At 29.2% G+C, this 13,519-nt stretch overlaps 1 long non-coding RNA gene, 1 other non-coding gene and 1 pseudogene across 3 annotated transcripts; 1 reads left to right on the top strand and 2 right to left on the bottom strand.

The window, feature by feature from the left end:
- Nucleotides 1-1,268: 1,268 nt before the first annotated feature.
- Nucleotides 1,269-3,402, bottom strand: LOC140179889 (uncharacterized). Of its 2 annotated transcripts, none has more exons than XR_011873775.1 (3): nt 3,148-3,402; nt 2,751-2,949; nt 1,269-1,503 (listed from the first exon to the last, which is right to left on the bottom strand). It is a non-coding gene; the product is annotated as an uncharacterized lncRNA (long non-coding RNA). The 2 variants fall into 2 exon arrangements; XR_011873776.1 differs by having other exon boundaries at nt 1,269-1,536; nt 3,148-3,372.
- LOC112759848 (U2 spliceosomal RNA) lies at nt 2,199-2,421 on the bottom strand (annotated as a pseudogene).
- LOC112762081 (small nucleolar RNA U3) lies at nt 2,741-2,959 on the top strand. The gene has a single exon (XR_003182438.1). It is a non-coding gene; the product is annotated as a small nucleolar RNA U3 (small nucleolar RNA).
- Nucleotides 3,403-13,519: the final 10,117 nt, after the last annotated feature.

Raw genomic sequence — 13,519 nt, forward strand, 5'->3', positions numbered from 1 at the left:
GGAAGAGCGCATCGCCGAAGGATTTTACTAGTGATTTAAGATAGTTTAAGATTTATTTTAGAATTTTAAATTCGAAATTTTGAATTCTAACTAATTTGATTTTTGGATGTGTATTTAAATTGTAATATATTAATAATTAAATATATTAAATTTAAAACAAAAATTTAAAATTTAAATTTAAATTTTAAATTTTAGTTTTATTTAGTTTGTATTTTGAATGTGTATTTAATTTTAAAAAAATACTAAATTTATTTATAATTTTTAGATGCGTTTGTTTTATTTTTAGTTGAATTGTGTTTTAAAATGGTGGTAGAGGATCAATATTTTCAGCAGATAAATCATTACGTGAAAATGATAATGGAAGGCCAATATTTCTAGCAGATGAAACCTTGGTGAAAATAGTGATGGGACCAGTATTTCCAGTATTTTTTTATAGAGACAAAAATAAAAGTAGATTTTTTTTGTTTTGAGGTCAATTTTTTTTACGAAAATAAAAGAATAACTTATCGAAGAGAAGTCATATATTTCTACTTCTTCAAAAAACTATGAATTAACTTTTCGAAAAGTTAAAAGTTCTTTTTAAAATAATGCTAAGGGCCCGTTTGGGAAACTTTAGAAGTAACTTTTTTTAACTTTTGACTTATGAAAAGTAGTAGTATTAATGTTTGGTGCAATTTTCAAAACCAAATTGCAACTTTCTAAGAAGCTATTTTGGAGCTTATAGAGAAGTTAAAAAAAATGACTTCTCTCATAATACTTCTACTTTTCATCACATTTCTATAAAATAAGTACTTCTAGAGTTAAAAATCCAAACACAAAATAACTTATTTATAAGTTATTTTTAACAGAGTCATTTATTGTTTAAGTTATTTTATCAAAAGGAGCTTAATTAAGTTGATTATCCAAATTGGACCTAAATACTCGTACTATGACTTTTGAATAAAGTCAGAAAAAGTAGCTTCTAGTTCCCAAACTTCTACTTCCCAAACTTTCTGCTACTTCCCAAACTGCTATTTCCCAAACGGCCTCAAGATTAAAGTTATCCATTGGTATGTCTTTGATTATGTCAGCATAATTAGCTACAACGGATAATACTTAATAGTGGTTGATACTTAATACCTTGTGTAACAAGATAAATGTATTGGAAAGAGCTTCTTGATATTATTAATTAATAAATCTGTATGTATGCTAATATACATCAAAAGTTGTATAATTTGGAACCATTTCCACAAATGCTTGAGGGGTTATAATATGCTTGCTGCCTGAGATTTGGAAACAAGAATATATATATATATATAAGGCTTCAGAAGCACAAAAGTATACATGACATGGGAATCATTGGTTTATTTCATATGAAAAAAAACTATAAACAAAATGTGAAGACCTATCTTGTGTAACTATATACATTCATTATAAATTCACTAGTATCTCAGGGACTCCGTTATGATCTCCTTCCACTTGTGCAAGTTGAGTGTATGGGGTTCACATCTTAATTCATCATGGCTGCCCACATGAAAAAGCATAATGATCATAATCCTGCTATGAAGGGAATTAATAAGATCAAAATAAGGGATTATATATAAAAAATTGTGTATATATTACAGTTCTTTTCAAGTAAGCCACTGAGACCTATGATTAGAGATAAATGTTGCTATGTAAGAAACATCTTACAACTTTATTAGAAAATCCGGAATGGTTACAAGCATTTTACATATAAGTCTTAATGAATGCAGCTAAATAAGTGTATATATACATGAACACAAAATTGTATACTTGGAAAAAAAGATCAGTTCTATATGCTCGTACCGCTTATCCTTGAGTTTTAAGGAACCAAAGACATGGTCGATGAACCACAACCGTGTTATCAAAGTGTGATTAATGGCTCAGATTTCACTCGCTTTCAGTAAAAACTATTACAATTTACTTTAGAGCATTCAATTAATTTGTTTTGATATTTCAGATATATATATTTCACCATTGTAAGCTTTAATTTTAGGTAGAATTTCATAACAGAATTGTTCATACATAAGAGTGAAGATTGATCTTCTACTAAAGAACCTAATGTGAATAATAACAAAGCATCAATGGGTCACACTTTGTATTCTGTCACAACAGAACCCTATAATCCATCAACACCATTTTTTGAATTCTTAAATCCTAATCTAACATCGAAGAATAATTTGAACTGATTTGGGTGGGATGAATGTACCAAACTATGCTATATTGCAAGACAAAGGTGACAACACATGAGAGTCTTAGTAGCAAACTACCACTATGGACTCTCTGGTCTCTCCCTATAAAAATTGATTTAATTCAAATGGACTATTAGCCCATGTATCAGATATTAAACTGATAAGAACAGGAGACAAATAATGATTATGCAGTTCTTATAGGTTGGAACAATGCGGCAATTAAGGTTATTAATAATATGATAAGAGAAATGATTGAGAAAGGTTTTGGACCACCAGTCAAGTTTTCTACAGCAATTTTAACTGGTGTACAATCTTTCTCATGCGCTACTTGATAATGCACCAAAAATACTACATCATTTTATAAAACATTACTATCTCCATCATTTCATTATTGGCATATATATTCAGGGATCTTAAATCAATAAATACAATTCCAGAAAGAGAGAGAGTAACTGATGAGGTTAACAAGGGAAGCGAAGTTTGTCTTACATCGCTTGTTCTTAGCAAGACTCGAGCGTTTATATAATCAAAGAGTGAAATAGAAGGACACGACCTTACTTGAACAGGATCTGTTCTATAGGCTCGTACAACTGTATCCTTGAGTTCTAAGGAGACAGGAACCGAAGTCTGGTTGATGAATCATGACCGTGTGATCAGAGCGTGATTAATGGTCCAGATCGAACCCTCTTGGGAGGTCTCCATCTGTGGCAGTGGAGGATCGTTCTCACCAACTGTGGTGGGGTGGTCACACGGTTGTCTGACAGACCACACAAAATATTTTTTGTTATAACAGCAAATTTGCAAAATGATTTCTTCACTCGAGAAATTTTTTTTTTTTTAATGATTTTGAAAAAAAAAAAAAAACAGACGTTTATTTTAGAGAAAGAAAAGGGGCTAAAAAGATATTATCCTTGGGACTAAATATTTAGAGGAGGGATTGCACATCTTGATTTACCTGGCAACAGAAAAATAGAAAACCATTGGAATGGTATTGAACTTGCATGGGGTCCACCATGGAAGCTTCGTTGGTGATGAGTCCTCCTGTTGGAACGGTAGTACAAATGAAGCAGATTGCGGTGGCAACTGGCAAGTCGAAACAAAGAAGCAGTTCCAAGTGTTTTTTTGTTTTCCTTTTGATTTTGGACACACAAATGCTTTGGTTTCTCATCAAAAGTATCATAAGTCACAACACTGCACTACTGATCGAGGTGAGGGGGACTTGCCACGTTCAATGGGTAAGAATGGAATTTCAATCCTCTTAATGGACACGTGGCAAGTGGCATGTTTCGCTGGTCCAGTCAGATCATTTCTTTGGGTTTTCGCCATGTCCAAACCCAAGATCAAATCTTTAGTTCAATAATCCTTTTTTAATACTCCAAATAGGTCTTAAGAGCACCTCCAATGGTGAGTTCCTCTTTGACTTTTTTCTAACATATAGGAACTCTAACCATTGGAGGAGAGAAGGAGTAAGTTCCCGCACAAGGATCAAGGTAAAGGAGTCCCTTTAAGCAAGGACTCAAATTAACCAATAATAACTTGTCATTTGGCAAGTTATTATAAAAAAATAATAATATAAAATCTGAAATAATTAAATAATAATTAAATTAGTAATAATTATAATAAAAATTATATTAAATAATTATATTTTTATTTAATTAATAATTTATATTAATTATTTAAATAATAATTAATTAAATAATTAATTAAATTTACTTACACTAAAAAATAAATTTAATTTTTATACTTTATAAAATAATTTTTAGTTGAGTTGGTTATTTTTATTTTTAAATATTTAAAATGCTAATGATATTATTAAAATTAGCAGTTGTAAACACAAAACTATAAATTAGTATAATCTCAAATTATATATTGTGTATTATTATTATATATGAATTTATTTAATATTAATATCTTTTAATAATGAATTATTTTTAAATTTATAAATTTAAATAATATTATTTAAAAAAATTAATTATATTAATTTTAAGTATTTTAATTAATTAATTAAGTGGGACCACAATAGGGACTAAAGTTAGTTCCTCCTAATGGAGAAGAGAGAGATGCTTTGAGTTCCTATTTATTGTTTATAACGCAAAAGCTGATGTGGAGTTACTTTTTATGACAGGTGGGCCATAAACAGGAACTGGGATGAGTTCCCTACTGGAGATGGTCTAAAAATTTGGTAGTCTAACAGATTTATCCATCAGGAAAATTAATTAAGTCTCAAATTTTTAAAATTATTAGATATATGTCATATACGTCTTTAAGTTAGATTGAATCGATTAACATGACATTCTTTATCCTACGTTAAAGTTGTACGTATAACGTGTTAGGTATAGCAACATGTGTCGCGCACACATTAGTCTCTCGACACGTGGCTAAAACGATACCATTTTAAAATAATACCAAACGATGTCGTTTTGAGAGGACAAATACATCCCACCTTTATTTTTTAATTCTCAAAACTTCGACGTTTTAAAGTCAAATAAGTCCCATAAAATTTTTATTATAAGTCAAAAAGGTCCTTAAATTTAAGCGGGTACCTTGTATAAAAAAATTCTTCCTCTCTCTTTCTCTTTATAAAATTACAAGTATCCCAAAATCTCACTTAAATTTTACGAGCTAACCCTTTATAGACAGTATGTTGTAGGTGTAGATTAAGTAAGAGTTGTGAAGTGGTTACGGATAGGTATTTGATAATAACAAAAACAATGTAAGTGTTTAAAATTTTTATTCTGTTGTGATGTTGTTGTATTGTATTGGTTGCTTAGTTAACTCGTGGCAGAATTTTATGTTTTAGTATTTAGATGAGTAAAGACATAATATATGTATTTTACAACGTTAAAAGTTTTGTTAAAGACAACAAAAGAGTATTTGTGTATATTAATAGAGAAAGTAAAAAATTCTCACCCATCCAGTGACTTGATCTATTTCTTTGACCTATAGAATTTTTTTTTGAACTTGGATTACTATGGCCAGTTGACTACAAGGCAATGTATTAGTATGATCCCACTTCTGCTAACTTGAAATCTGGTATTCACCCAATTCATGGAGATAAAGAGATCAAAGTTATGCAAAAGAACAAAATGCTAAATGAAGATACTGACAAATTCTAATTGTTTGATTGTAATTGTACTTGAGATTTGTCATTTCATGTGCTTGGAATTGCATACTTTGACATACTTTGGGTAATTTTATCATAATTTCATTCTAATTCTGGTTCTAGTTGCTTAATTCGAGGGGACCAATTTGACATATATACTATAAATTCAGAGACTTTTTTGACTTATAATAAAAATTTTAGGGAACCTATTTGACTTTAAAACGTCAAAATTTTGAAAATTAGTAAAGAAAGGTGGGACGTATCTGTCCCCTCAAAACGGCGTTGTTTGATGTTGTTCTAAAATGACGTCGTTTTAGCCATGTGTCAAGAGACTAATGTGTCCTGAGCGCGACACGTGTTACTTTACCTGACACGTCACATTTACAACCTCCACGTAGAAGAGAGAGTATTGTGTTAACATGTTCAACCTGACTTGGGGACCTATATGGCATATATATCTTGGAGACCCGGAACCTAATTAATTCTTTTGAGGGATAAATCTGTCGGATCGCAAATATTTAGAGACCTATTTGAAATATTACTCTTTTAAAAAATGTAACAAATGTTAGGATGGGCCGTTAAAATGAGTTAAGTTTATTGGACTAATTTATTTATTTATTTGTTTAAATAAGTAAATTTTATCTTTAATATTAAATTTGTTTAAATTTTAGGTTAAATAGATTGAATTCGATTAACTTAAAAAAATGACAGATCATACATATTAGTACGTGAAATAAACAAGCCGTTTGTTTAGTTTTTTATATATTTTTTAAATAAAAAGATATTTTTAGCCAATATCCTTTTTTATTTGATTCGAATATTTTTTATTTAATATTTTTTATCTAAAAATAATATTATTTAAAAAATAAAATAAAAAATTAAACCTATTTAACCTATTAGATTAGTTATAAACAGTCTAAGTTAAACATTTTTTATCCATAAACGAAAGGAAAAGTATATGGAATCAAAAAGTGATCAGCCAAAAAGTAAACAAAACCGTTTAATTAGAATCACTTTTTGAATAATATGTTTGAAAACTGCTCCTGGGATCACGAAGCACAAACCAAAACCCGATTTTTCATGAAACCCAAACACATTTTGGCTGGTTTTTGGCTGATATGCTTTTGGTTCCCTAGTTGTTCTCTAAACGAAATGGATTTGTTTAATCCACGAATTTAGGTGGGATATGCCTAAACAGACCGAAATAGCCTGATTGATAGTTATAATCGAGAATTTAAATCATGTTTACGTATGTAATAATTTATTGGTCAATAATAAATTAAATTAATTTTTAACTTATTAAATTAAAAAATTTATTCTTAATATATAAAAGAGTAATTCTCCACATACAAGTAATTTTCTATACAAGTCATACAAGTCATTTATAAATACGCCGTTTCACGTTTTTTTGTGTGCCTCTTTTTCTTTTTTTTTTTTCCGTGTTTCCTCTTCTTCTTCTTCTTCTTCTTCTTCTTCCCTCTTTTTTTATTGAAATTTCTTCTCCTCTTTTCGTTTTCTCTTTCTCCTTCATCAAAATTACCAGAAAAAACGAAGAAACATTATTCAAGGTACGTTTCTTGCCTTCTCTTTCTCCTTCTTCTTCTTCTTGCTGCACGTTCTTCTTCCTCTTCCTGTTCTTCTTCTTCATTTACGTGCTTTTCTCTTTGTTTTCTTTCTTCGTTATTCTCGATTTCCATTGTTTTTTGACATCAAACACTGAAATCGTTTTTGAAGAAGAAGAAGCAGCAGAAGATGAGGAGGAAAAAGAGAAAGAGTTCTGAATTATGCATGAGGTGTACTTCAACGAATTTTGGGTGTATTTCTTAAATCCTTTGGGTGTATTTTTGTAATCCTTTGGGTGTATTTCTGTAATCCTTTGGGTGTATTGATTTCAAGAAGAAATATACTGTCTCTCCCTATATTGGGTGTATTTCTGTAATTCTTTGGTTTATTTCTGTAACTGTTTGGGTGTATTTCTGTAATCCTTTGAATGTATTTCTGTAATTGTTTGGGTGTATTTTTGTAATCGTTCGGGTGTATTTCTGAAGTTCCATCATCTTCAAAACAATTTCAAAGCTTGATTTCAGAAACCATGAAAATCGAAAAAAACAGAAGGAGATCGAAGGCAAAGAGAGAACGCTTTTCCATACAAATCATACAAGTCATTTATATTCACGTCGTTTTCACGCTTCTTCTTCTTCCTTCCTCCTCCTCCTCCTTCTTCTTCTTCGTAAAAAAGAAAACGAAGATGAAACACGCAAAGATGGTTCAGTAACATGCGTGTTAGGCCCAACTTGTAAGACTTGTAAACAAAAATGACTTGTATGTGTAGCACTCTTCTATATAAAAATAGATATATAAGTTTATTCACATTATTTTTAAGACATATTTTTTTCCTACTAATACCATGTCAGTAACATCGTTTACTTGACAAAATTTTAGAATCAACCACTCAATTTTTGCCAAATTACCTATTATTTTTAAATCAACAAAAAAAAAAATATACAAAAAAAATAAAAAACACCGATAATTAGAAATTAACCTACAAAGACATTGAATACATATTCCTATATTTATTATATCTTACCGTATAAACAATACAATAAGTTTATAACCCCCAATAATTAATTTCTATAAATAACTCATTAAATGTTATAAATATTAAAATTTCATAGTATTTGACCTACTTATATAAGTCTCTTATCACTATTCCTTCAAATAACATCAAATTTAGTACAAAAAATTTATTTTCGAACTACACAACATCTCAAACTTACTCAATGAAACATTATTCTTTAGACAATATTACCAAACAAACAGACAATTGGTTTATCAAAGTTTGCGTGGTTTATCTATGAAAAACATTAACAACCACAAATGAAGAGGAGCCAATTTGTTTAGAAATGATTATATTAGATGAAAAGGAGGCAATTACATTTGTGGCACATGTAATCAAATACCACAATATCTAATAATAAGGTAACTCTATATACTTTTCATAATCTCATCTATTAAATTATTAGTTACTAACCCAATACCTATTTTAGATCAAAGTGCTACTACAATTTCTGTACTATTTGATGGCGAAGAAAAAAAAGTGTTGCGCACAACTGCTTCAAATCTAATGACACTCTAAAAAAATAATGACATTGAAACACCACCCCAATTGAAAAGTTTGTGCAACCTTACACTTATATTTGAATTCAAAATAAATGATTTTAATCTCAAAAAAGATTGTCAACAATACACTGTTACCAAGACATTTGTTCCAACCAAAAATACTGAACCTCAACATCCATTACAACAAATAAAATAGGTAATACTCCAGAAAAAATTCGCTTATTCAAGACATCATTTTTATTTCTAATTTAAATTATTCATTGATTATAGGAACCAACTTCGCCAATACTAATATCATCAGACGAAGATCACATACCCATCAAAAGATTAATTAGAAAGAAAATCATACAAATTTAAGACACATATTTAAAAAAACATACATGCAAAGATGAAATAAATAACACAATAGAAAGTGCATACAACTCAACAATTCATAAAGAACATGTCTTCACAATAACTTACGACAGAAAAAAGAAAATAACAACTCTAACAACAATCAAAGCAAATGTAAAAATTTTTTTTGAAAGAGAGGCAAATATAAAAGTTAAATTACCAAATAAAAATATTACTTTGTACAATTTTAACATCCAAATTTTTTGTACTACAAATTATTTTAAATAAAACACTTTTCAAATTTAATATTAATTTATACATATTTAATTTAAATTCTACAAAATATAGCAATTTCTAATATTTATTATATACTATCATTAATTTTCTGTATCGTGAGCGGGTCTCATTCTAGTATCATGAAAAGCGAAAAAAAAAATTCTTAACTGACTTGTCGCCATAAACGCCCATTGGAAATTCAACTTAAATGAGATAAATGAGGCGATTTAATTAAAAATGTTACGACAATTATGACACCAAAATCTTGATTGAAAACATTAATTGAAATGTTGAATTATGGTTTATCTATTGGACCAAAATCACTCATTTACACGTCATCATATGTCATTATTTTCTTATATCCAATAAGAAGACAATTTGAAGACATAACACAAAAACGGCAGACTCATAACCATGGTTTTTGAGGGTGCAAATGTGCAATGTATCTCATCTAGTTAAGTCAAAACCACTTACCATACTTTTATTAACTGCTAAATTGTACAAATCACGTGTTAATTTTTACCATGTTTGCCATTGATGCATGCACTTGGCACTGATAATCCTACTGAAAAAAAAAAAAAAAGAAATCTTGAATCGCGTTTCTAATATAATTTCAATTAATGAGAGTCATGACTATGTAACAAAGTGGATCCTTTTTTGCTTCTATAAAGAAGAATTGCAGAATGGTAGCCAGGCCCTAAGAAAAGCAAAGAGAACATGGGTAGTAGTTTGAATTTCCCATATTTATTTTCATCTATAACTCCAAAACTGCCCCTATATTTTCTTTAATTAGGAATTGGCACAGTGCTATAAGATAATAACAACAGAGAGAGAGAGAGTAAGAGAGAGAACATCATACACTACAGGGGTGTGGTAAAAATCTCATCTTTTTGCTTCCTTTAAATTCAGAAGCAAAAAAGACCATCTGGGTTTTGATCTGAAGGGGCTTGAAGGAGAAGGAAGATCAAGAATTTGGTAGATGATACACATGTTTATATATACATGAGAGAATTAGTTATTTCATCACTACCACATTACTAATTGAATATAATGATAAAGCTTGTTGGGTTGAAATCAGTGATGTTCTTGGTGGTGTTGACCATGGCACTCCTTGTTCTGCCACTGGTGTTGCCGCCGCTGCCGCCGCCGCCGACCATACTCATGTTTGTTCCTCTTCTGATAATCCTGATTCTTGTGGCCTATGCTTTTGCATTTTCTTCCAAACATGACCCTGAAATGATCTCCCATTACTATAATAATCTATGCTGTTAATTTCTCTCTTTGGGAATACACAAATTTCAAATGGAGATTATTGCATGCATGCATTCTATTCATTAGTAATATTAACTACTAATCTATTGGATTTGTTGTGTAAAGACTACTTGAATAGTCCATTCTTTTTATTTTTATTTTAATCTTTTATTCTGCTATCTCTCTCTCCCTCTCCTTTGAGGATTATCTTTTATGAGCCCAGAAAGCTGGTGCTTTAGATTGTTGACTGTCTGAGCAATGTAGGTGATTTATTCAACAATAGGAAGCATTATTTTCATATTTTGTTCACATATGTTATTTCTTTAATTTTCTGTTTAAGTAATGCGTTTGATTATATCAATAGTGTAAAAGAATTTAGACTGTCATCCAATTGGCAAATATTTATGTTTATAAGATGTTTAAGATAGTAGAACTTTTTTAATATAGATCATAGAACTTTATTAATATAGATCATATTCTGTATGAAAATTAAAACTTTATAATTTTGTAATTAATTAAATTTTTTTTGGTGACTTGTAATTAGTCAATTTTTTCACAAGGTTTATATAATTGTTATTGCACATTGCTGTAAAATTCAACTCCAGTAAAACTAAAAGCAAGAACATTGAGTTATGGAAGAAGTATTATTTTAAGAGGAGTGTTAGGTATCAGCAACTTTTGTGTTTTGTAACCATCAATTGGCCATCAATAGTGTTTTTAATGGTGAGAGATCACTCACTTTTCCATCAATAGTGTTTTTAATGGTGAGAGATCACTCACTTTTCTTTTCATGTTAAGTGCTGGCTACAAAATACAAAAATTGCTAGCCCCTTAAACTTTCTTTTATTTTAAAACTTAAATGTTCATATTTATTATTTATAATTACTGATGGAAAAATAGTTTGAATAATTTTTATGTGAATACAATAATTAAAAATTATTAAATAATTTAATATATTTGTTTTACATAATATATATTAACATTTTAATCATCATTTTAAGATAAAATTATTTTAACTAAGTTGATATGAGTAGCAATTTTTTTGTTTAAATACGAAAATAATAATAAAATAACTAAAAATAAAGTAGAATGTTTTGAAAAAAAAAAAGGGTTTTCTATGATGTACGGAAACATTAATTATAACTTTTTGTTAAACAAAAAGATACGATATATATATATTATAAAATTTTTTCAGATAAATTATAATAATATTTTAATATTTTATTTATATTAATGTATATTTAATTTTTTAGATATTTTATGTTTTTTAATTATATCAAATATTTAAACAAATTTCTGTATAAATAATAACACTATTTCTAAATTCATTTTTAACATATAAATTAGCAATAATATTAGACACACTAACATCTAATCATATTTAAATAGAAATAAAAAAAACATTTTTTTTTGTTATTAACAAGAAGAGAGGAGTGTAAAATGCTACAATACTAAAATATGTCTGAGAAGAAAACAAGTGAAAGTAGCAGAAAGAAAGAGACGGAGAAAACGAAGAGAGTCAAATCAAAATTGAAGTTGGTTCTCTTTCTCCCGTTGCAAGGTTGCATTGTGATTCTCAATTTGTTTCATGCACCGACATGGCGACACGTGTCAGGCACAATCAGCACCTGGTTTGCCTCTCTTTTGTTTTCCAAGTAAAAGCAAAGAACAAAGGAAAGTGACAAGTCATTGCAAAATATCATGCTCTCCTTCTACTCATTCCTATTCTTTCCTTTCAAGTCTTAACATTTTCGGGTAATTCTTTTTGACAATTTATCATGGGTTATAGATTATAGAACGAGCAACAACCCAATGAGGGTATGAATCATTTTCACACTTCACATGCCAACTTCTTTGTTGTTTCACTTTTAATGCTAAAATTCGTAATCAAAACTTATGTAGTGTCCTCATGTAGCCCATTATAGATTTGATGTTAATAATTGAATCTCATTAGCAAATCCTCATAAATATATTGCAAATTATTCTTAGTTTCTTCCGTCTTTAAAAAAAAAAAAAAAAAAATCTTAAACAGCCCTGACAATTACCTCGAAAGACAACGAGATCCTTAATAAAAAAAATAACATTTTCGGCCCTGATTTTTATTTTTATGGGACTGATTAGTCCTTGTACAAAAAAAAGAATGTTTTATTTTTTTGGTACATGGATTCATCAGTCTCATAAAAATAAAAATGAGTAGAAAAGGATATTTTTTTTTTGTTAAGAACTCCGTTGTTCTTCTTTTGAAATAATTATTAGGAGTCGGGTTGAGTATTTACTCTAAAAAAAATATGGATAAATATTTTTATAAAATATCTTCTAAATTTTTACCATTTATGTTAATTTTTATGGACATTCCATTAGCCAGTATCAAATTTTAAACTCTTAATTGATATACTCACATATGATTGAATATTGATCCTTCTTTCTTGAAAAAAGAGAGAAAGAAATGCTTGCGATTAAAGATTTGTTAGGTTGGTGTAGTAAAAGTTTATTATAATCGTTTGGTAAAATTATAGGTATGAAAGTCTCAAAATTGGGCATGTGATAATGACAATTCATAATGCAAGTTTCTCAATTCTTATTTGGCTAATGTGACCATGTATCATTTTTCACGTTTTTGGTTCATTAGGTGAAACTTTAAAATTAAAAATTTAAGAATGTAAGTTTTCACCTAGATGAACTAGGAAGCTTCGTGCATTCGAACAAATTTGAGAATTAGGTGATGAATGGCAATTTGGACTAACAAAAACAAGTATTGAACAAAAGATTGTTATATAGAGACAAAAACCAGGATACAAAATATAAATACAGGAATCACTGTACTTGAAACGTGGAGTGGGATACATTAACACGGATAATGAATCAGAAATTTTAATAATTTGAAGATTTACGTGTCAGCACATCATTATTCATATAGCACGCTACTCCATGTCAGCATTAAAATGTAAATGTGACTCGTGCTCTTCATCAGTTAGTCTATTCATAATAAAACTAAAATGATTTGAATGTTTGTAGATCAATGAACGAATGGTACCAACTCCAATTTATGATACTCTGATGAGCGCCTAAACGATGATGACTTTCGGACACCAAAATTGTACTGCAATATAGAAACAAAAAAGGTTCAATTCACACATCATAAATAACCATTCAGGCAAATATAGAATGTGCACCTGAGCCATCAGGATACCACATTTATTTTGTCACATGGACCACTTATTCTTTCTTTCCAAATCATTCCAAC

Source organism: Arachis hypogaea, chromosome 16 (genome assembly GCF_003086295.3).
Source record: "Arachis hypogaea cultivar Tifrunner chromosome 16, arahy.Tifrunner.gnm2.J5K5, whole genome shotgun sequence".
In the NCBI taxonomy this organism is placed as follows: Eukaryota; Viridiplantae; Streptophyta; class Magnoliopsida; order Fabales; family Fabaceae; genus Arachis; species Arachis hypogaea.